Source organism: Coregonus lavaretus (genome assembly GCF_964263955.1).
Source record: "Coregonus lavaretus genome assembly, chromosome: 21".
NCBI lineage: Eukaryota > Metazoa > Chordata > Actinopteri > Salmoniformes > Salmonidae > Coregonus > Coregonus lavaretus.
Genome location: NC_140008.1, coordinates 13,026,449 through 13,049,831, shown reverse-complemented (window position 1 = coordinate 13,049,831; position 23,383 = coordinate 13,026,449). Strand labels below are relative to the sequence as shown.

Below are 23,383 nucleotides of genomic sequence, written 5' to 3'. Positions count from 1 at the left end.
TTATCTTTTTTGAGAGCAACGCTGGCAGGTAGGATTTAGATTATCCGTGTCTCTGGCCCATTCTCCAGTACAGTAGGTGGCGGTAAGGCACCATAACGTTGGATGCCAAACGCAGATAAACCCCACTGAAGAAGAAGAACAACAACAAGAACAAGAAGAAGTATTGTTTAATACAAGGGCTCCGCTCCACTCATAGAACTGGAGTTACACTCCGGTAACTAGTCGTTCCGCAACGTAGTAAACGTTCAAGCGAAAGTAATGCACCTCAGAAAAAGTGACCGTAGAAAACGTTGTTGGCGTGGATGCTGAAGCTGGAGGCAAATTAGCAATTTGAGGATTACGGGTTTTAACGGACAATGTCTCTTTAGAATAATCTGTAAGTACCCTTTTTAAAATATAATTGTAGGTCTCTCTTACTAACATGAAGCACAGCTGGACAGCAGATAACTTCAGCCTACAGCTTGAGTTTTCTGACTAAAGCAAGGCAATTTTGTAAGGCAGTGTTTATTTGGCTGACAGAAAATGAGGAAAGTATTCATTATTTGACTAAATGATCCTGCCTGATATTGTGATTTTTAATATTTTTAGAATTCCAAAGCAACTCAGACTATTGGCTTTATTTCACTTGATACCACGTGACACCGGGTGGTCCGGTGTAGCTGACTAAAATCAACTCCATCTTGAAGGAAGTTTTCTGATGAACTCCATCAACTGAGTTGAGCAGAGAACAGGCTTTGTGGAATTAATCTCCGAATAAATCGATTCGCCCAAGGTCAATACTTAAAAAACATTTAATTCTTAAACACATACCTTGAATTAGTCAATTCGGCGCGAATTGAATCTCTGACGACAGACCTCCAAATACTTATTGATCCTGCGCATTTTCGCTGAGTTGCCATCTTCGAGAAACAGACATGAGCAAACAGTCAGTTGTATTTTATTAACTTTTATTGGAAAAAGTATTGATTTCAGCAAACAAAGAAAGGCATACAACTACAGAGGACAAACATAGGTACAAGGTAAGCCTTTCATAATTTACATTAAAGTAGGATATAGCCCTTGCGTGAATGATGTAGTCGTGCCCTTACAAAAAAGATTGCAGTTTTGAAACTGCAGTAGAAGTGCCTTAACTGCGGTCGACTTTGGACGCAGTGATTGCAGAATAACTGCAGTGTACTGCAGTTATACTGCACTCTAACTGCAGTTACACTGCAAAACGGTTGTTTTGGATGCAGTATTTGCAGCATACTGTAGTTATACTGCACTCTAACTGCAGTGTCCTGCAGGTATACTGCAGTCTGACTGCAATAATTTTTCATAAGGGCGGAGCTGAACACAAAGCCTGGGGCCTCATTTATCATCTGTGCTTACATTTCTTAGGATATTCTGGCCTATGTGGAGATGTTAGTATATGTATGCGCCACAAATTATGGGGATTATGGGTAATTTTCCAGTACATATGTTATGAAATGATAAGGGCTAAACAGAATAAGCATGATTGACACATTGTAATCCAGATGCATGCCTGGATAGTAAATATAATCAACACACTATGTAATTATCCTTTAACGTATGTATGTATATTATTTTTTGGGCAAGTGTCCTGGTCACGCCACCAATAACTGTGATAAGAGGCAAAGGGGAGGGGAAACCCCTCCTAGAGAGAAATTAATTGGACTTTGGAAACCATAGTGGCATGGAACTAAAATATGTCAACTATTTACATAAAGAGGTGTGACTATGTATGTTGTGTAAGGATGAAACTGTATAAAAGGAGAGCTCAGAGTTAGGATGGGCAGTTGCTCAATGGACCAGCTGGGCTTGTTACTTTGTATTCACGAGCTCCGGTGTCTGAGAGATATCTTTTGAGAAGTATTTCCACAACACTACCTGTAGTTCAGGGCTGTCTGGGGTCCCCGAGGAGAGGTTTGAAAACCACTGACCTACGACAGCTAACCTACGTTTATTAGATACGAGGGACTGATCTGATAACACAGCATGAATGACTCACTGAGTATGTTTACATGCACACTAATAATTTGATATTAAATTGACTTTGGCAATAGTTATAAATACCTTACTCTGATTATCTTAATCGGTGTAAGTTCAAAATTGAAGTAAGCGTACGCCGATTAAAACACCTGGTTTTCTGAGCAATCTTTCTAATTATTAAGACGTGAAAACTAGGGATGTTAACTGTTAACCGTTAATCGGTTAGCTGCAAAAAATAAATTTGACTGGTCTATCGGTTAATTTGCATAATTTCTGTGGGATTACATTTGCGCGTGTGTATTTCCGTTAGTCGTTAGCACAGCGTACAGAGCCTTGTTTGAGGAGTGGAATAGCCTACCACCTGTCAGACAGCGCGAGAGTAGCTCCTCAAAAAGCTTGTAGGCTACTGGAATGAAACCTGCTTTTGTAATCCAAGTCATTGCGCAACAAATAACAATTAAAATTCAATCGGGTGTTAACTTTGGTGACCACGATAAAAAAAAGTAGCTATTTTTATTTCTCAATCTCAGCACGTAAAGCGTGCCTCCCGTTGGATGCATAGGCTATAGCCTGCCTACCGTTGACTATCAGCGCGTCATCCAGGTAGAATTAGGAATTCCCCAGGGCAGCTGTCTAAGCCCCTTACTTTTTTCAATCTTTACTAGTGACATGCCACTGGCCTTGAGTAAAGTCAGTGTGGCTATGTATGCAGATGACTCAACACTATACATGTCAGCTACTACAGCAAGTGAAATCGCTGCAACACTTAACAAAGAGTTGCAGTTAGTTTCAGAATGGGTGACAAGGAATAAGTTAGTCCTAAGTATTTCAAAAACTAAAAACATTGTATTTGGGACAAATCATTCACTAAACCATAAACCTAAACTAAATCTTGTAATAAATAATGTGGAAACTGAGCAAGTTGAGGTGACTAAACTGCTTAGAATTTTTTGGCTCAGAACAGGGTAGCACGGCTGGCCCTTAAATGTACACAGAGAGCTAACATTAATAATATGCATGTAAATATCTCATGGCTCAAAGTGGAGGAGAGATTGACTTCATCATTACTTGTTTTTGTAAGAAATGTTGACATGCTGAATGCACCGAGGTGCCAAGGCAGCAGCTAATGGGGATCCACTAAAATAACACATCCTAGATCTGAATGAATGAAATAATCTCATTAAATACTTTTTTCTTTACATAGTTGAATGTGCTGACAACAAAATCACACAAAAATTATCAATGGAAATCAAATGTATCAACCCATGGAGGTCTGGATGTTTGGAGTAAACCTCAAAATTAAAGTGGAAAACCACACTACAGGCTGATCCAACTTTGATGTAATGTCCTTAAAACAAGTCAAAATGAGGCTCAGTAGTGTGTGTGGCCTCCACGTGCCTGTATGACCTCCCTACAACGCCTGGGCATGCTCCTGATGAGGTGGCGGATGGTCTCCTGAGGGATCTCCTCCCAGACCTGGACTAAAGCATCCGCCAACTCCTGGACAGTCTGTGGTGCAACGTGGCGTTGGTGGATGGAGCGAGACATGATGTCCCAGATGTGCTCAATTGGATTCAGGTCTGGGGAACGGGCGGGCCAGTCCATAGCATCAATGCCTTCCTCTTGCAGGAACTGCTGACACACTCCAGCCACATGAGGTCTAGCATTGTCTTGCATTAGGAGGAACCCAGGGCCAACCACACCAGCATATGGTCTCACAAGGGGTCTGAGGATCTCATCTCGGTACCTAATGGCAGTCAGGCTACCTCTGGCGAGCACATGGAGGCCCCCCAAAGAAATTCCACCCCACACCATGACTGACCCACCGCCAAACCGGTCATGCTGGAGGATGCTGCAGGCAGCAGAACGTTCTCCACGGCGTCTCCAGACTCTGTCACGTCTGTCACGTGCTCAGTGTGAACCTGCTTTCATCTGTGAAGAGCACAGGGCGCCAGTGGCGAATTTGCCAATCTTGGTGTTCTCTGGCAAATGCCAAACGTCCTGCACGGTGTTGGGCTGTAAGCACAACCCCCACCTGTGGACGTCGGGCCCTCATACCACCCTCATGGAGTCTGTTTCTGACCGTTTGAGCAGACACATGCACATTTGTGGCCTGCTGGAGGTCATTTTGCAGGGCTCTGGCAGTGCTCCGCCTGCTCCTCCTTGCACAAAGGCGGAGGTAGCAGTCCTGCTGCTGGGTTGTTGCCCTCCTACGGCCTCCTCCACATCTCCTGATGTACTGGCCCGTCTCCTGGTAGCGCCTCCATGCTCTGGACACTACGCTGACAGACACAGCAAACCTTCTTGCCACAGCTCGCATTGATGTGCCATCCTGGATGAGCTGCACTACCTGAGCCACTTGTGTGGGTTGTAGACTCCGTCTCATGCTACCACTAGAGTGAAAGCACCGCCAGCATTCAAAAGGGACCAAAACATCAGCCAGGAAGCATAGGAACTGAGAAGTGGTCTGTGGTCACCACCTGCAAAACCAGTCCTTTATTGGGGGTGTCTTGCTAATTGCATATAATTTCCACCTGTTGTCTATTCCATTTGCACAACAGCATGTGAAATTTATTGTCAATCAGTGTTGCTTCCTAAGTGGACAGTTTGATTTCACAGAAGTGTGATTGACTTGGAGTTACATTGTGTTGTTTAAGTGTTCCCTTTATTTTTTTGAGCAGTGTATAAATACCCACCACTTTGCAATGTGAGCTTGAGGCTGTATAATTGTTTGAAACCTGAACATTGTACTTTATTTCAAATAATTAAGCATATCTTACCTTGCTTAAAACTAGCCTTGCGAAAATTCAGCCATAGAAATGTGGAGACAAATATTTGATAGACATTTTTCTCCTTTTCTATTGGTTTTCATATCAACTTTCTTTCGTTGTCCAGAAGCCAAAGGCACAATCCTAGTCATAGTAGCAACCCATCATAGTAGTTGCTGTTTGATTACCCCTCTTTCTAAGTTTCTAACTGAGATTTTCATCTCTGTCACAAATGGAACCGCTCGCATTAGGTGCATTGTTTAGAACTGTGTTTTCCGTGCTAGAGGCGTTACTGCAGACCGGGTTCATTCCCGGGCTGTGCCACAACCAGCCGTGGCCGGAAGTCCCATAGGACGGTGCACAGTTGGCCCATTGTGCCCATCGTGCTGTGGCGGGCCGTGTGCCTGCATGCTGCCCCCGGTTGCCAGTTTAACTGTGTTTCCTCCGACACATTGGTGCGGATGGCTTCCGGGTGAAGCTGGCGGCTGTTAAGGAGCGCGGTTAGGCAGGTCATGTTTCGGAGGACGCATGACTCCACCTTCACCTCTCCCGAGCCCGTTGGGGAGTTGCAGTGATGAGACAAGATCGAAATTGGGGAGAAAAAGGGGTGTAAAATACAAAAGAAAGCTCTCATAGTATTTTCTGTTGGTCTCGTCATTTTACTGTTTGGAAAAAGTTTCCCTGTTTGTTGACCGGTTAATAAGGGTCAGTTAGTCGGCAGCAAAATTGACAGAAATGTGCATCCCTAACGTAAACACCTTAATCTGCGTTCCAGCTGTGTATTTGATCTGCGCATGTGCTAGCATCAGCCAAGCAAGCCTCCCTCTTTAGCGTGAATGAAGTGTGTTTGGAACAACTGAATGTATGTGTCTTAGAAGTAGTTTTCACATACAAACTTTGTCTGAACTCAAATGCTTCCCAAAACTAACATTTAAGCTGTGCTAGAACGTTTATTTTGATTGCCGAATTTCTGCATTTTCAGAGTGCCATCAGGTAGCCTGATTTTCAGATGTCTTTGTAAACAGGATTATTAGAGACATCGTTCTTCTTGCAAAGCATGTATTGTTCTTCTTGCAAAGCATGTAAAAGTTTTCATCAAGCTATTATATTAACCTGACTATCCACAATAATCACACTTGTGTGCATGTAACCGCACTCACTGACTGATGGAAAACAATGGACTATGGTTGATGCTACTGGCCTATCATAGTGATAAGTAGGGATGGGCATTTGACATAATTTCACTATTTCGAATAATATCATGAGATTTTTTTTAGGATATCCCAAGTTCCAAAGAATGTATAATACTCTTGACCAATCAGAATGCCGCAAATGCACATGAGGTAAACATCGGACGGGCTCCTTTTCTCCTGTAGTTTTTTTTTTTTTGCTAAGAGCAACAGTGAAAGATAGAACTGATTATGTTACAATAAGGTTCTGTTGTACTTTTTTCTGGTAAGTGTATTGCATTGATCTGTGTCAGGTCTTGTGGAACCTCCGTTAGGTGTGCACCTGGGCTAAATGTGCAGCAATAGCTCAACGCACAGTAATAAAAACTACATTCAGAAGTTTTGTTAAATTAAGTATTTCAAATGTCATGGGGTGTCCTTGTACGTAACAATGTCACAAGTATAATTACATTTATAACATGTGGTCAGCCTTTCCTCTTTTTGTTTTCTATTGCAACTTAAGCAAGGAGGGAGGCCGACGACGTCAGAGGGCACCATCAGATCAACTCCTTGAATGGCCTACTCCATGACGTTTTCACCCATAAAGGAGATTTATTTTTTGCGATTTCACTTGTTTTTGAGAAACTTACGCCAACCAGCTATTCACTTCCTCATCCTCGTTGTGCAGTACGGGGGACCAAAAAAACATGAACAAATGCTCCTATAAATCATGAACAAATGCTCCAAAAATACCCAAATATGTCACCTCCCTGACCAAGGCCCTTCTACCCCGATTGCTCAGTTTGGCCTGGCGGCCAGCTCTAGGAAGAGTCTTGGTGATTCCAAACTTATTGCATTTTAAGAATGATGGAGGCCACTGTGTTCTTGGGGACCTTCAATGCTGTAGAAATGTTTTGGTACCCTTCCCAAGATCTGTGCCTCGACACAATCCTGTCTCGGAGCTCTACAGACAATTCCTTCGACCTCATGGCTTGGTTTTTGCTCTGACATTGACTGTCAACTGTGGGACCTTTATATAGACAGGTGTGTGCCTTTGCTAATCATGTCCAATCAATTGAATTTACCACAGGTGGACTCCAATCAAGTTGTAGAAACGTCTCAAGGATGATCAATGGAAACAGGATGCACCTGAGCTCAATTTCTTAATACTTACAGTACCCGTCAAAAGTTTGGACACACCTAGTCATTCCAGGGTTTTTCTTTATTTTTTAAAACTATTTTCTGCATTGTAGAATAATAGTGAAGACATCAAAACTATGAATTAACACATGGAATCATGTAGTAATCAAAAAACTGTTAAACAAATAAAATATATTTGAGATTCTTCAAATAGCCACCCTTTGCCTTGATGACAGCTTTGCACACTCTTGGCATTCTCTCAACCAGCTTCATGAGGTAGTCACCTGGAATGCATTTCAATTAACAGGTGTGCCTTCTTAAAAGTTAAGACCTTATTGCGTTTGAGCCAATCAGTTGTGTTGTGACAAGGTAGGGGTGGTATACAGAAGATAGCCCTATTTGGTAAAAGACCAAGTCCATATTATGGCAACAACATCTCAAATAAGCAAAGAGAAATTACAGTCCATTATTACTTTAAGGCATGAAGGTCAGTCAATCCGGAATATTTCAAGGGTGGCTATTTGAAGAATCTCAAATATAAACAAATCAAAATATATTTTAACACTTCTTTTGATTACCCTAGATTTTTACCATTGGACACAAGCTAAATTTGTTACTGTGCATTTGTTGGGCTAATCCTGGTTTTTCATTTCAGAAAAGGTTACATTCTGCCATACCACAGGGCAGAAGGTGAGACTGAGAAGCCAAGGAGAATGCAGACCTCTACCTGGCCCCAAAGTGGACCGGATCAATCAATCACTGGACAATCCTCAAGTCCCCAAGTCACCAGTGGTCAGATGAGTGCGAATCCGAGCAGCTATTCTCATCAATATGGGCCGGTAAGACCAGCTGTGGCGTATACCCAAGGTAGGGAAGTCGGACCAGCGGTCCCATATACACAAGGTGGTCAATGCCTACCACACAGCAGTCAAGTAACCAGTGGAGGTTACTGGAGTGGACAGACCCAGAATCAACAGGCACCCACAAAAGAGCAGGACCTAATAGCCACTAGTCCCCTTTTGACATCACTCTTTACTAGCAATGCGGCTGCACAATCAACATGTGTTACATCACGAAGTGGAAACCATCACACCCTGCCCGGAAGGGTTAACGATGCATCTCAACCCACTTTCCAGCAGGGACATGGGTCTTTGGGTGTTAATAATAACAATCCACAGAGTTTGGTAAAGGATGGTCAGGGTGTAACCATTCACTGCCCCTCTGATATTAATGCACCACTGAATACAAATTGTATTTATCTCCAAAGCCCAGCAAGTGGCAGTCAGCAGCTGGTACTTGGCAGACAAGAGGGGGCCTCCAGTGGTACCTCTGCTGTTCTTGCAATGGGTAGGAGTCCCAATCATGTCAATCATCAATGGACTGTAGTGAGTGGACAAGATTCAAGTAGGATGGCAGTTCAAGCTCCTCATCAGGGGTATCCACAAACACCAAACTCTTTGCAAAGTGTACAGGAGACAAGTAGCGTGCCATCAAAACCATCTCCACTGTCTCCCACAGCATATATACAACTGTTGTATTTCATTCAAAATCAAAACAATAACGGCAGGACTGAGATGAACAGGGTTCAACATGGCGCACCTGTCCAAACTGGCCCATCAAACCAGAGTCAAATGTATCCCTGTCAACCTCTCACGGACAGCAACAATCGGGTCAATGTACCAAATGCTACAGTGGGGCAGTCAATGCCAATGCATAACATTAGGCAGAATCCTCAATACAATGTTATGCATAACCCTTCTCTTAATAATGTTCCAAGATATCGCCCTGCAGGCCTTACCATCCCACCACAACAGAACAGACTTGCGTCAAATTGTGCAAATATGAACAGTCAGGCAGGGGCCATTGAAAATAATGCACACCATGTCCCATATCCTAGGCCCCATATCAAAAGCGTATCTACCCTACATTACAAGGCAGATGGCACCTATGTTCGGGTATCCAACACTGGACCAACTTCATCTGTGCCAAACAATAGTATACAGTCGTCAGTCCAGCACACCCGCTCCTCCGCTCCTCCACCATTCCCAGGCCAGCAATCCCATGGACCCGTGCTGAACAAGACGGGACATGTGGTTGGGGCAGGAGCACATTCTCTGCAACACGCACCAAACCAAGGGTCAGCCCATACCCTACGTAACAAGCCAAAAAACACCTATGTTCTGATATCCAACACTGGACCATCTTCATCTGTGCCAAATCATGGTATGCAGTTTTCAGGCCAGCAAAACTGTGAGTGTGTGCCTCCGTCATACCCCATAAGACAGGGCTATTACGTAACGGTAACAGAGGACAAAAGTGGAAATGGATTTAGAGCAGAAAATGTTATTTTGATTGGAGATAAACCTAATGAAAGTGCTCTGGTCCTGCAAGGATCATCTGCAAGTAATGCCCCCTCTGTTCTTACGGTGCAGAAGGCCATCGCAGTTGTACAACCACTATCGAAGTGTATGCAGACAAACACACCTCTCAACGTGGCGGATAGAATTCCCTTGACTACCCAAGGTATATCGTTCTCAACTGGTGGTGAAAATGTGAGTGACCCTGGGGAAGAATCTTGTGACCAAAGTCCATCACAAGCCCAAACAACCCTTACTGTATCTGCTTCTTTGACAAATGAATCTGGACAAGAGGTCCCCAAGGTCAGACCAGAAGCTACATTAGAATCGAGCGCTGAAAAAACACAGACTCAGGATTCAGAAACTTCTGATGTTGAAATGGCCAAGACATATTCATGTTTTGAATCTGAACGGTCACGATCAAACTGCTTACATGTAGAGAAAGTGGATTCTCAACCATTATCTAATTTGGAATGTCAAGCCACTCAGAGAAAAGAGTTAGCTGACACAGAAATGAACACTCATGTGAATGTTAACCAATTGAGTGAGGAAACAAATGAAAAAGTAGTTTCAGATGAGGACATTTTTGAATTGTCCTCAGTTCCTGTAATCAAATGGACACTTGGTAAATTGAAGGAGTTGGTAGACACTGTGCAACATCCAAAATGCTCTGAGACACCGGTTGAAAGCAAACTACTAAACCTCTATTGGGATGGAGATGGGCAGAAGCTTATGTATGCTGCAAGATCTGATATTTTACAGAATATAATGCGAGAGGTTCGATCTGTGTGTGGCAAAGATATGGCATCACAGTCTGTCATCTTTTCACAAGTCAGGTGCAAAAACTGGGCTCAAGTTGAAGAGAAATGTGTCATTCTTAAACATGATTCTGTTTACCCTGAGGTCCCGGGGCAAGAGTCCTCATGGTTGAACACCAATAAGCAGCTTGATGACATAGACAGGGAGTTTGGATTCCCTTGGTCACTAAGGTATGACCAACAGACTCTTCAAAGAGGAGATGAACAACCAAAACTGATTTGTACTGAAGATGAAAAATCTGCAGACTCTGCCAGTGACATGCAGACTGAGGTGATTCAGACGGAGAGACCAGCACCCTCTGATCCTAAAGAAATCCAAGGGTCAAGTTTGGTACACAGCTCTACACAGCCCCCCTCACCGGTTAAGAGAGAAAGTGAAAGCATAATTATTTGTGACCCATTTTCCTCCCTGGAGATCAACGTGCTGCCACCAGAAGAGGCTATGCGGTTTTTCAATGACCAGCTACTGCAAGACAAAGTAGGAGAAGACCAGCTGGAATTGCCAATGGATGTGGAGCTGAATGAGTTGAAAGATTACTCAGTGGAGGATAAATCATCTGAGGGAATAGATGTGAAGTTGACGGCGGTAAAATTTGAAAAGGAAGGGGATGTCCAATCAGATGATTACTGTTGCCTCTCACGTTGGAAGGCAGTGTTCAGTGGGTCCACCAATTCTTCATCCTGCAAATGCCAGTACAAGACTGAATTGGGTTCGGCAAAGGCCACTGTGAATGCGAAGGCGTTTGTCGAGGGAACTTTGGCTGTTGAACCAAGCACAACAAGTGCAGGACAAAGGGAAAGCCTGCATTTGTGTAAATCAAATGGCACAGCAGAAGGAAAGAGGGAAGGGAATCCTGGGAAAAATGGGAATCCCCAATCATGGAAATCTACAGGCATTGAATGCCAAACTATTGTCTTGTGTGATAGTGAATCTGAGACTGATCGCCCATACACTAATGGGGCGAAGAGCTTGCCTTTGTCAAAACCCCCATCACTGCGCCTGCCCATCAACTGCCCAAACATTGTTGAAGTTAAAATTGAAGATGTCTTCTCGAGCTATGAAGACTTTCTTAAAGTGTCCACCCCAATGTCCGAGCTAGTGTTGGACAATGTACAGCCACAACAGAAAGAAATTGAATGTGTACAAGCACTTAGTGTCACTTTGGAAGAAAGGAACCCTAGGGGTAGTGAAGTCATTCCTACAGTTACCATTCCTACTTCTAATCTGCTACCCCAACCAGCAGAGAAAATCAGTTTCCTAACATCACTCTCCTTGGCACAAAGATGTCACAAGCATCTATCTTCTAAAAGAAATCATAGCTGCAAGGTTAAACAAAAAGGGGTTGGACACAAGAGATGTGTTGAAGGTCCTCATTCAAAATTATCTGTCCCAAGAAAGCGAAAGAAAATGAGGGAAGGTTATGTTCCCTTCTTTCAACTTGTTCCTGAGGTCAACTTGACTGACACAGATGATGATGATGATGATGATTTCGAGCCCCCCAATACAAGTACTTCTAAATCTTTGCAGCCTTTTGAAGGTCGCTCTTCTTCCAATCTCCAGAAGCCAGCAGAACCTGGAATTAGGACCAAGATTTCGAGGGTCAGCATAGTAACTCTGGCCTTGTTTGGTTCCTCGCACCAGAGGACAAATGGGACTGTAGCAACTGGCCAACACAAGGACCATAATTCTTCTCGACCCAGACCTTTTGCAGACAAAGCTCCAGCACCTCCTATAACCCTCAGTGTGAATGTCAAGTCCGAGACCAGCCCTCCAGTGGAAAGCCCAGTCAGACAACGGATCTTCAACGAGTGGGAGAACAGTTTTTTGCCGACAAAGAAGACAAAGTCCAGAGGCAGAGCATCAAGACTACGAAACCGAAGAGGCTTTGCTCCAAATATTGTTTGTGCTGAAGTTGTCAAAAATACTGTTGCCTCCACCAACACAGATGGTAGTGCATTATCCTCTGAAAGACGAGCCACACCAGAAAGAACCGCAAGGGCCAAGCAGACTTTTCGGCACATTGAAAGAGAGAGAATCTTAAATGGCCTGAAACTCAGACTGAAGAAATCTAGGATTGAGGCAGTGCCATCCAGCAAACCTGATGCAGTGGAAAAAAGTACAAATAAGATCAGGAACCCTGCTCTTTTGCCTCTTGAGGAGAACAGTGTTCTGAGGTTCAGTGTGCTGCCAGAGTCGTTCAACTTCAATGATGGGCAAGAACCCATGGACACTCGGACACAGACGGGTTCAATGAAGGGTAAGTAATAGCAAAACAGATATCCTTGCTCTGTCTTACTTAGGGCTGGGCGGTATAGCATATTTTACTGTATACCAGTATTGATGCAAGGACCGGTTTGGGTTTGAACTTTACCTTCTATAACTGTATTTCAGTGTTTGGTTTGTTAAATGTGATATGCAACTCTGGCGCGTGTCACAATAAATCATGTTAGCCACTAATGCTAATCGCTAATTATCTGGCTAACTAGCTATCCAAATGTAATCAGAGTCGGAGCAAATGTAGCTAGCCAATATACAGCCTGATACCATTGCTGATGTAGGCCTACATCAGTATGTTTCTAAATCGGAGAGGAATCGACTGGCTGTTTGTTTAGCAATACAACCGATCCGTGCGCAACTATGTAGCAAAACAGTTGTTTAGTTGTTGACATGTAAACTATATTTCTTCAATGTTTATTGAAAATATAAGTGCTCATTGTGCAAATGCATTTGTCTCTCAAATACATTGTTACAGTTGTTGGTTAGCTTGCTAGCTAATTTTAGCCATATTAGCATTGACATGAAATCGGTCAAAACAACTAGCTGAAACAAGTCAAGATTCCCCACATGACAGTTTCTTGTATTGTTGGTATTTATCTGGCTATCCAGAATCACAACAACTCACGGACTTCTGTCCCATTTGAAGTGTGCAGATAATTTTCGTGACATTTTCAGCTAACCCATCTTTAGGCGAAGCATGATTTGCTAGATAGCTAGTTAGCTACATGACGTAAGAGAATACACACAAAATGTAACAATTGTATAGGGTCCCCTAGGAAACACTGACCAACACTCTGGTTCCTGTCCTGTCAAAATAATTCCTCCCTGGCTTATTAATTTGTTGTCATGTCAAATAACAATGTGTTAAAGTAATGCCCACTATATACCAACTATTGAATTACAGTAATCATGATGTTTCCATGATTTCAACAGTTCACCAATAAACTACTGTAGGCCTAGATTTCTTTGCCCATATCTATCATGCAGCCCTATGTTATTGAAGTTGGAATGAACAGTATAAAACAATTAATGTAGAATGCCACATTGAAATCAATTAATGTGTTGCCACCCTAGGGTCCTGAATATTTAGAACTTGTATTATTCAAAAACATAAAATACGGTCATACCATAAATTTGAACAATATTGTGATACGATATTTGAGCCATATTGCCCAGCCCTAGTCTTACTCCAATTATGGTTACTCCAATAACAGTTACCTGTAATTAGACATTTATCCCTTTTCACAATGAAACACTTTTTCCCATAAGAAATGGCTGGTCCTGTTGCTGCAACGACTGAGAGTCCTAAAACAATAGTCCGGAAATCCCAAGGTAATAGCGCATGCTATCTATTCAACCATATGTGGAAAATGTATGTATTGTGGCTTCCTACATTGCACGTCATTTGTATGTAAAGTGTTTTTTGTATCTGGAATGTGTTTTTTGTATCTATGCCATTCCAGATCTCTTAATTTTCTGTAAAATGTGAGGATGTCTGTTTTTGTTGTATTTATTTATTGTTAAATGTATTGTAACAAATGAACTATTACACTCCCAGTAGGTTCATGGTCTGCTGGCCCTCAGAAGAGATATTGTCCTCTCACCTCTTCGACCACTAAAGTCCCCAAGTCTTCCTCCACTGCCTTCCAGGAGTTTCAGAGGAAATTCCAGCAGCTATCCCAAGACTAGTTTGTATTCCCTCCTGTTATGGAATGGAGGAGTGGAGTGAGGATTGTTGACAATCTGATTCTTGTAACACGTTTCCCATGGAAATATAGGCTGCGTACAATTTCTGTTTTTTGTTTATGATTACCTTTTTTATAACTAAAAATGCAGAAATGCAGAAATTGACCTTATTGTGGTAAGGTTGGGCAGTTCATAATACAGTTATTTATCGTAGTTATCGTTTTATATTCTTAAATGACTTAGCCAATATATCTGACAGTATCTTCTACCTCAGGCCTGACGGGTAACATTGCGAGACTTTGTCATTAAAAAACATGAACAAAAGTTTTGTGGGCCATTGGGTGGCAATTTTTTTTTTTTATTATTTTTTTTTAAAGTTTGGGGTAAACTGTATTTTATGCAAACCTCATGTTTACTGTTTGAATGTTTCACAGAATGTGAACTATGACAAATTCACTGCAGTTTGTTTGAATTTGTAGGCTACATAATTTCATCTCTTGACTCTTACTTTCTACAATCTCATACCTTTTCAATGGTTACATTATCAATAGTTATTTTGCTGGAGTTTAAATCGATTCCTTTTGTTGCCACAGGATGAGCAGTACTGTACAGTTCAAGATACTAAACAAAGTTGCATTGCAGTAGTTAGACCTTTGTATTCTGGTTCTGTATTTCAGTATATAAGCTTTTATAGTTCTTCGTAGTTATAGATTCAAATTTGACGCTATACGTATGACGGAAAAAAACAATCAACACTGACAGGAAACGTGTGTGATTAGTAACCACACCTGGTGCATTACCGTATACTTGTAACCTATTTTTTTTTTACCTAGTGTTATTTCTTTAATATGTTGGTTTATTTTGTTATTTGTTTCTAAATAAATATTTTACGTACTTAAATTGATATTCATGTCTAGAGCATCCTTCTTGTATATTCTTGTTGATTTTAGAGGGTACTCGCAGGCTGGATACATTCTGTTGCCGCAGCCAAACGTGTCTGTTGGTTAGGTGTGAATGCTAATCCAGAGCAATTAGCACTAGTCTGTGACACTGTTGGGCATCAGTTGGTTAGGCTCCCAGGGCTGTTCTGGAATACAAACAAAAGTCGTTCTCACAGGAGACCCTTTGAATTCTTAGGATGTTTTTTGATGGCCTCTTTAACAACACCTTTGTTTTACACCTCCACCTTTGTTCAGACACTCAGAACGTGGAGGTTGTTGCAGAATGTCCAGAACGCTTATGTTTCTAGCTTCAACAATGCAGCAATATCTAGCAATACAATAACACACACATAATCTCTTGTTCTTTCTTAACTTTTGGATTAAGATTTATCAGAAGCGCAAGGTCAGAACGAGCAATGTCAGAGTCCAGAATATAAATAAATATACAGTATATGTATGTGAATGAAATGACGTAAATGTAATGTAAATGTTTCCTGATTGTGTTAGGATGTTCTGTGACTTTGCTCTCAGGGAGGGAACTGATAGAAGAAGAATGGAACACATTGTTACTTTGGCCCAACTGTTGTGGATAATTATCACTATACTTGTTAAATACAATAACACAATAACAATAACACACACATAATCTCTTGTTCTTTCTTAACTTTTGGATTAAGATTTACATCTCAGGAGGGATTTTATCCCACTCCTCTTTGCAGATCTTCTCCAAGTCATTAAGGTTTCGAGGCTGACGTTTGGCAACTTGAACCTTCAGCTCCCTCCACAGATTTTCTATGGGATTAAGGTCTGGAGACTGGCTAGGCCACTCCAGGACCTTAATATGCTCTTCTTGAGCCACTCCTTTGTTGCCTTGGCTGTGTGTTTTGGGTCATTGTCATGCTGGAATACCCATCCATGACCCATTTTCAATGCCCTGGCTGAGGGAAGGAGGTTCTCACCCAAGATTTGACGGTACATGGCCCTGTCCATCATCCCTTTGATGCGGTGAAGTTGTCCTGTCCCCTTAGCAGAAAAACACCCCCAAAGCATAATTTTTCCACCTCCATGTTTGACGGTGGGGGTGGTGTTCTTGGGGTTATAGGCAGCATTCCTCCTCCTCCAAACACGGCGAGTTGAGTTGATGCCAAAGAGCTCCATTTTGGTCTCATCTGACGACAACACTTTCAACCAGTTCTCCTCTGAATCATTCAGATGTTCATTGGCAAACTTGAGACGGGCCTGTATATGTGCTTTCTTGAGCAAGGGGACCTTGCGGGCGCTGCAGGATTTTAGTCCTTCACGGCGTAGTGTGTTACCAATTGTTTTCTTGGTGACTATGGACCCAGCTGCCTTGAGATCATTGACAAGATCCTCCCGTGTAGTTCTGGGCTGATTCCTCACCGTTCTGATGATCATTGCAACTCCACGAGGTGAGATCTTGCATGGTGCCCCAGGCCGAGGGAGATTGACAGTCCTTTTGTGTTTCTTCCATTTGTGAATAATCGCACCAACTGTTGTCACCTTCTTACCAAGCTGCTTGGCGATGGTCTTGTAGCCCATTCCAGCCATGTGTAGGTCTACAATCTTGTCCCTGACGTCCTTGGAGAGCTCTTTGGTCTTGGCCATGGTGGAGAGTTTGGAATCTGATTGATTGATTGCTTCTGTGGACAGGTGTCTTTTATACAGGTAACAAGCTGAGATTAGGAGCACTCCTAAGAGTATGCTCCTAATCTCAGCTCGTTACCTGTATGAAAGACACCTGGGAGCCAGAAATCTTTCTGATTGAGAGGGGGTCAAATACTTATTTCCCTCATTAAAATGCAAATCAATTTATAACATTTTTGCCGTGTTTTTCTGGATTTTTTTGTTGTTATTCTGTCTCTCACTGTTCAAATAAACCTACATTAAAATTATAGACTGATCATTTCTTTGTCAGTGGGCAAACGTACAAAATCAGCAGGGGATCAAATACTTTTTTCCCTCACTGTACATAGTTACTCCTCTCTATGTGAATGGTGAATGAATAACAACTTTCATTGTCACATGTTATTTACTTACAAGGGCTACGTGAGTTTCTCTAAATGGGGCCTCTGTCACTTATCTCATTATATTGGTGGCGTGACTCAAGAAATTATATACATACAGTGGGGGGAAAAAAGTATTTAGTCAGCCACCAATTGTGCAAGTTCTCCCCCTTAAAAAGATGAGAGAGGCCTGTAATTTTCATCATAGGTACACGTCAACTATGACAGACAAATTGAGGAAAAAAATTCCAGAAAATCACTTTGTAGGATTTTTAATGAATTTATTTGCAAATTATGGTGAAAAATAAGTATTTGGTCACCTACAACCAAGCATGATTTCTGGCTTTCACAGACCTGTAACTTCTTCTTTAAGAGGCTCCTCTGTCATCCACTCGTTACCTGTATTAATGGCACCTGTTTGAACTTGTTATCAGTATAAAAGACACCTGTCCACAACCTCAAACAGTCACACTCCAAACTCCACTATGGCCAAGACCAAAGAGCTGTCAAATGACACCAGAAACAAAATTGTAGACCTGCACCAGGCTGGGAAGACTGAATCTGAAATGGGTAAGCAGCTTGGTTTGAAGAAATCAACTGTGGGAGCAATTGTTAGGAAATGGAAGACATACAAGACCACTGATAATCTCCCTCGATCTGGGGCTCCACGCAAGATCTCACCCTGTGGGGTCAAAATGATCACAAGAACGGTGAGCAAAAATCCCAGAACCACACGGGGGGACCTAGTGAATGACCTGCAGAGAGCTGGGACCAAAGTAACAAAGCCTACCATCAGTAACACACTACGCCGCCAGGGACTCAAATCCTGCAGTGCCAGACGTGTCCCCCTGCTTAAGCCAGTACATTTCCAGGCCCGTCTGAAGTTTGCTAGAGTGCATTTGGATGATCTCAACCCCATAGAAAATCTTTGGAGGGAGTTGAAAGTCCGTGTTGCCCAGCGACAGCCCCAAAACATCACTGCTCTAGAGGAGATCTGCATGGAGGAAGGGGCCAAAATACCAGCAACAGTGTGTGAAAACCTTGTGAAGACTTACAGAAAATGTTTGACCTGTGTCATTGCCAACAAAGGGTATATAACAAAGTATTGAGAAACTTTTGTTATTGACCAAATACTTATTTTCCACCATAATTTGCAAATAAATTCATTAAAAATCCTACAATATGATTTTCTGGATTTTTTTTTCTCATTTTGTCTGTCATAGGTGACGTGTACCTATGATGAAAATTACAGCCCTCTCTCATCTTTTTAAGTTGGAGAACTTGCACAATTGGTGGCTGACTAAATACTTTTTTCCCCCACTGTACGTACATTAAAGAACAATCACACTGTATTGACTATATTCACTATCCAGGCATGCACTTGGAGTACAAAGTATCAATCATGTTCATTCTGTTTTACCCTTATCATGCTGCTCACGGCCTGTCGGCAGGGTGACCGTTCGGTGGCGGACTACTCTGTGGCGTTCCGGACCCGTGCTCGAGAGGCAGGATGGGAGGAGGCCGCCCTGGTCATCCTTTACGCACAGGGGCTATCGGAGGGGATGAAGGACGAACTCTCCTTCAGGGAGCTGCCTGAACGACTGGACGGCCTCGTCGAACTCTCTGTGCGGGTAGACAATCAGCGTCGTGAGAGGGCGCATGAGAGAGGGATGACGCAAGGTGCGCCTCCGCGTCCCCCTACCAACCCAGAGGCTTTCTGAAGATTCAGGGAGGAGATGCCTCAGAAGGCAGCTGGGGGCGGCGTGCTTGTTCAGGATGGAGAGGTAGAGGCGCCTGCGCAAGGGACGTTGCCTGTACTGCGGCCAGGCAAGTCACCACTGCGACTCATGCCCGGAGCAGCCGGGAAACGGAATGGCTCACTAGTATCGGGAGGGGTGCTAGAGAGCCAGAACCGAAACCCCAACTCCAGACACTCCCAGACTTCTCTCCCCGTCAGGGTTCAGTGGGCCCGCGCTGCGTGTCGGGCGCATGCACTGGTGGATTGTGGGGCCGCGGGAAACGTGATGGACGAGGGGCTGGCCCAAGGGTGGAGCGTTCCGTTATTCTCCCTCACCGAGCAAGTTCCGGTCATGGGCATGGACGGCCGGCCGTTGGGGTCGGACTTCATCACCTGGCGCACTGTCCCCGTGCGTGTCCGGGTGGCAGGGGGGCTATGGGAGGATATCCAGTTTTTCATTGTGGACTCTCCGGAGTGGCCCCTCATCCTCGGGCACCCCTGGCTTGTCACCCACAAACCCCGGATAGACTGGTCCACGGGGCGGCTCATCCTGAAGTGAGGCTCCGCCCCCGTCCTGTTACGGCCTCCACCGACCATTCATCTTTTTTAAAAAAAAATTATTTAACCTTTATTTAACCAGGTAAGCCAGTTGAGAACAAGTTCTCATTTACAACTGCGACATGGCCAAGATAAAGCAAAGCAGTGCGATAAAAAACAACAACACAGAGTTACATATGGGGTGAAACAAAACATAAAGTCAAAAATACAACAGAAAATAGAAAATATATATACAGTGTGTGCAAATGTAGCAAGTTATGGAGGTAAGGCAATAAATAGGCCATAGTGCAAGATAATTACAATTAGTATTAACACTGGAATGATAAATGTGCAAGAGATGATGTGCAAATAGAGATACTGGGGTGCAAATGAGCAAAATAAATAACAATATGGGGATGAGGTAGTTGGGTGGGCTAATTTCAGATGGGCTGTGTACAGGTGCAGTGATCGGTAAGGTGCTCTGACAACTGATGCTTAAAGTTAGTGAGGGAGATAAGAGTCTCCAGCTTCAGAGATTTTTGCAGTTCGTTCCAGTCATTGGCAGCAGAGAACTGGAAGGAATGGCGGCCAAAGGAGATGTTGGCTTTGGGGATGACCAGTGAGATATACCTGCCGGAGCGCACACTACGGGTGGGTGTTGTTATGGTGACCAATGAGCTAAGATAAGGCGGGGATTTGCCTAGCAGTGATCTATAGATGGCCTGGAGCCAGTGGGTTTGGCGACGAATATGTAGTGAGGACCAGCCAACAAGAACTTACAGGTCACAGTGGTGGGTAGTATATGGGGCTTTGTTGACAAAACGGATGGCACTGTGATAGACTACATCCAATTTGCTGCGTAGAGTGTTGGAGGCTATTTTGTAAATGACATCGCCGAAGTCAAGGATCGGTAGGATAGTCAGTTTTACGAGGGCATGTTTGGCAGCATGAGTGAAGGAGGCTTTGTTGCGAAATAGGAAGCCGATTCTGGATTTAACTTTGGATTGGAGATGCTTAATGTGAGTCTGGAAGGAGAGTTTACATACCTAGGTGTCTAACCAGACACCTAGGTATTTGTAGTTGTCCACATACTCTAGGTCAGACCCGTCGAGAGTAGTGATTCTAGTCGGGTGGGCGGGTGCCAGCAGCGTTCGTTTGAAGAGCATGCATTTAGTTTTACTTGTGTTTAAGAACAGTTGGCACCAAACCACCGTCCCAGACCACCTACCAGTCCTCACCTCTTCCCCAGGTCCGCGGTTGCCACCAGGAGGACGGCAGCTACAGACTCCGTCACCGGCCCAGACCTGGCAGGCGTTCCCCAGGAGTATTGGGATCTGGGGGAGGTGTTTAGTAAGAGGCGTGCCAAGGGCCTACCTCCTCACAGGCCATATGACTGCGCTATCGATCTCCTGCCTTGCGCAATGCCCACACGAGTGCGATTGTTTTCCTTGTCCCGGCTGGAGACGCTGGCCATGAGGGAGTATATCGACGAGGCACTCGTCAAGGGTCACATCCGTCCCTCTACCTTACCCGCGGGCTTCTTCTTCGTAGGGAAAAAGGACGGTGGGGGGGCACTGTTACAGGAGGAGGTCGCAGTTCAGGAGCGACCCACTACGTGTCATCCTCCGACAACCTTAGGCACCTCCTCACTCAGTCTGGATTAATCAGTATCCTATAGGTGTCACCTGTGTCTACCTGTTCACCTGTGTATTTACTTCCCTGTGTTCCCTTGCTCAGTTTTTTCTGTTAGGTTCTCTATGTCCAGTAGTACTACTCAGTGTCTGATCAGAGATCTATGTACAAGTACATGAGAAGCGTTCTCCCTGTTTCGTTATTTGTTTCAGTAGTATGTAGTATTTTGGCTGTCAGCCGGTGTTTGGATACTTATTTGCTCCGCCTTTCTTTTATCGTGATAAGTCCGTTATATTGTATTCTGGCTTCGGGACCACCAGTAAAGATCCTTGTTTTACCATCTCTGCCTACTGCCTACTGTATATCCTGCACCGCACCTGGGTCACACCTCACACCAACCCTTACATCCAAAAGGCCAAATTAGAATGGGCAGCGCCATTGAGAGCTTCCACTATTTTAATGTAGTCGACTGGCTCGGACTTCCAACTTCATTGGCTGATCCCTCCTGGTGACCCTTTTGGCATCATGTCCAACTGGGGCATCAGAAGGGATCAGCCAATCGTGAAGAAGAAAATTGACTACTTCAAAATGGAGATTGCCTCAATGGTGCTGCCCATGCTGTCACATACCCTATAATGGCACAGATACAAAGATGAGTCCTCTATCTCTATGGTGCAAACTGATTTTGCATGTAGAATCGCACAAATGTCAATCAATTCCAGGCGTAGGTCCCTTTACTCCAGAAATGTCCATCTCTGGCTGAACCCATAACCGCGGGAAGTAGGGGTGCTGAGGGTGCTGCATCACCTCCTGAAAAATTGGAATAAAAAATCAATTGTATAACTTTATTTTCTTTCTCACAAAAGTAGTGCACTGGGCCTTTATTAGTCCTGCGTTAGCGGACTGATATAGCTGTCTGTAGTGCATGCAAAAAAATAATAATTCTGCATCACCCCCACCCCCAAACATCTTCCTGCGGCAATGGCTGAACCTATGACTCATTGTGGTTAACCATATTACTCAAAATCACAATTCAATATCAACATTTAACATTTGAAAACAATTCTGCTTCAATCTTGTATCTTAATTAATTCCTTCATTTATCCCCTTCTCTCGCTTCTGACGTTAATGTTCACTGTTTTCTGTGTGTCCTGTTTATGTGCGTAAGTGCAGTGATATGACGTGTTTACACAGGATTTGTCAATGTGTTCAAGCCATTTATTTATGTCACTGGTGGGTGCCAGAAAGTCTGAGTGTAAGGAAGACTGGGGGGCAACTGGCGTTAATCTTAAAATGAGTATGTGATGGAATGTCCTGATGAGTGCAAGATGATACCATTGTAGTTGGGAGTGTCACCCAATGATGGTTGGCAACAGTTGGTTAGAACTTGGTTGCACTGCAATATATAAACTGTGAAATCTCTGTCTATCATTCGTGCAGCTTGCTATGTTTAAATCTGGTACCGTATTATTAAATACATTGTATCAACTCTTCATCTAATTGTTTAATTATCTCCTTGCATCCTGAATTCCTCGATACCAGAGAACTCATCATAACATGCAGTCAGCTGCCTTGTGTGTGACCGCAAACAGTTACTCTTTCAACAGGAAATGCAAGCCAAACGGACTCTTCAACAATGTGTGTGCTGTTCCTTTTGTCCTGCGGTAGTAAGGACATACGTAAATCGGTTTGTTGTAACTGGGCTAGAGGTCACTAGCATTAGCCCTGACAGAACACAGACTTTTATCACCTAACAATCATTACTATTGTGGTGTCCAAAACAAACATTGCTGATAATGCCGTGATGATAAGAAGTCAGCCGACACTGTACTTTGTTTATAAAGGTTTATTATAACAAAGAGTTTCAGCGTCAGATTTACAGATACCTGCAGATATCTGAAGAACAGCAGGAGCCAATTCTGTAATTCGCTATTCTTCTCCCCCCTGCTCAAGACATGGTATTTATATCCTATATGACATAGTATGGCGTGATTTTAATACCCAATCCCTGGCTTTCCTACATATCTTCCCATATCCTTTTTTCCAGGAATTTAGTAATGCTTTCCAGATGTTTCAGCAAAGCAGAGTAAAGTTCATCTGTTACACCATTTGCAAATGTCAGCACAATCACAGACTCTAAGACACTACACTATTCATTGCCCTTAAACACCCCAGCTTCAGTCTGCTCCATTTACTATCAAAACGTCAGAGTATCCACTCCCCCAACGCTGCTGTTGCCACCCTTGCAGAAGAAAACCATCACAGCTACTTCCTGCCAGAGACCAAGCAACAGGACACAGTAC

The 23,383-nt window shown here is 43.4% G+C and overlaps 1 long non-coding RNA gene across 2 annotated transcripts; it reads left to right on the top strand.

Annotated features, from left to right (window-relative positions):
• The first annotated feature begins 207 nt into the window (after positions 1-207).
• Positions 208-15,111, top strand: LOC311149069. Of its 2 annotated transcripts, XR_014614997.1 has the most exons (5): positions 208-376; positions 7,725-7,936; positions 7,973-12,502; positions 13,792-13,854; positions 14,081-15,111. It is a non-coding gene; the product is annotated as an uncharacterized lncRNA (long non-coding RNA). The 2 variants fall into 2 exon arrangements; XR_014614998.1 differs by having other exon boundaries at positions 7,725-12,502.
• The last annotated feature ends 8,272 nt before the right edge of the window (positions 15,112-23,383 follow it).